Here is a 2,130-nt window from a genome sequence, read left to right on the forward strand (position 1 = left end):
GCTGTTAGAGTGGGCCCTAATCCAATCTGGCTGGTGTCCTTATAAGAAGAGGAAATTTAGAGACACCAGGGGCATGCATGCACAGAAAGATGACTGTGAGAAGAGGTGGCAAGGGGGTGGCCATCTGCAAGCCAAGGAGAGAGGCTTCACAGGAAACCAGCCCTGCCACAACTTGATCCTGGACTTCCAGCCTCCAAAACTGTGAAAAAATAAATTTCTGCTGTTCAAGTCACCCAGTCTGTGGTATTTTCTTATGGCAGCCCTAGCAAACTAATACATCAATAACCTAATGGTATACCTTAAGGAACTAGAAAAAGAAAAAACAAACAAAACCCAAAGCTAGTAGAAGAAAGAAATAACAAATATTAGAGTGGGGAGAAACAGAGAATAGAAAAACAATAGAGGAAATCAATGGACCCAAAGTTGGTTCTTTGAAAACATCAACAAAACTGACAAAGCTTTACTAGATTAACTAAGAAAAAGCAGACTGTAATTAGTAAAATTAGAAATGAAAGTGGGACAGTACTACATATTTTACAGAGATAAACGGGATTATACAAGAATACTGTGGACAACTGTATGCCAACAAATTGGATAACCTAGATGAAATGGACAAATTCCTAGAAAAACACAAACTAACAAAACCAACTCAAGAAGAAATAGAAAACTATGAACAGGCCATTAACAAGTAAGGGAATAAATCAGTAATCAAAATCCTTCCAACAAAGAAAAACCCGGGAACAGACAGCTTCAAAGGTGAATTCTACCAAACATCTAAAGAAGAATTAACATCAGTTCTTCTCAAATTCTTCTACATTTTATGAGGTCAGCAGGACAAAGACACTGAAAGAAAAGAAGAGTACAGACCAATGTCCCTTATGAGTATAGGTGCAAAAATCCTCAACAAAATACTAACACACTGAATTCAGCAGCATATTAAAAGAATTATACAGCATGACCATGTGGAATTTAATTCCAGGAACCCGAAGGTGGCTCACCATATGAAAATCAATCAATGTAATACACCACATTAATAGAATGAAGGAAAAAAACACATGATGATCTCAATTGATGTAGAAAAAGCATTTGACAAAATCCAACACCCCTTCATGATAAAAACACTCAATAAACTAGGAATAGAAAGGAACCTCCTCAGCATTATAAAGGCCATATATGAAAAACTCATAGCTAATATACTTAAGGGTGGCAGATGGAAAGGTTTTCCTCTAAGATCAAGAATAAGACAAGGATGCCTGCTTTCACCACTTCTGTTCAACATAGTACTGGAAGTTCTAGCTGAAGCAATTAGGCAAGATAAAGAAATAAAAGGAAGGCAAATTGGAAAAGAAGTAAAATTATCTATATTGGTAGATGATACAATCTTATATGTAGAAAATCTGAAAGAATCCACACACAAAAATAACTGTTAGAGCAAATAAACTCAGCAAAGTTGCAGGATACAAAATCAACACACAAAAATCAGTTACAGGGCCGGCCCTGTGGGTAGTGGTGAAGTGCACGCGCTCTGCTGCTGGCGGCCCGGGTTTGGATCCCGGGCGTGCACCAATGCACGGCTTGTCAGGCCATGCTGTGGCAGCATCCCGCATAAAGTAGGGGAAGATGGGCACGGATGTTAACTCAGGGCCAGTCTTCTTCAACAAAAAGAGGAGGATTGGCATGGATGTTAGTTCAGGGCTGAACCTCCTCCAAAAAAAAAAAAAACATTTACATTTCTATGTGCTACCAATGAACAATCTGAAAAGGAAATTAAGAAAACACTTCTATTTACATTAACATAAAAAAGAATGAAATATTTAGTAATGAATTAACCACAGAGGGATATAAGAATTGTACACTGAAAACTACAAAACATTGTGGAAAGAAATGAATGGAAAGACATCAGACAAGTTAGAAGATTTAATATTACGACGAGAACTCTTATGGACTGAGTGTTTGTGTTTCCTCAAAACTCATATCTTAAAGCCCTAACTCTCAATGTACTGCATTTGGAGATAGGTCATTTGTGGAAGTGATTAAGGGTAAACGAGGTCACAAGGTTAGTCATAAAGGTTAGACACCAATAGGATCAGTGTCCTTATAAGAAGAGGCATCAGAGAGCTTTCTCTCTCC

The sequence above is a fragment of the Ceratotherium simum genome, chromosome 33 (assembly GCF_057802395.1).
Source record: "Ceratotherium simum simum isolate JZ-2026a chromosome 33, ASM5780239v1, whole genome shotgun sequence".
Classification (NCBI taxonomy): domain Eukaryota; kingdom Metazoa; phylum Chordata; class Mammalia; order Perissodactyla; family Rhinocerotidae; genus Ceratotherium; species Ceratotherium simum.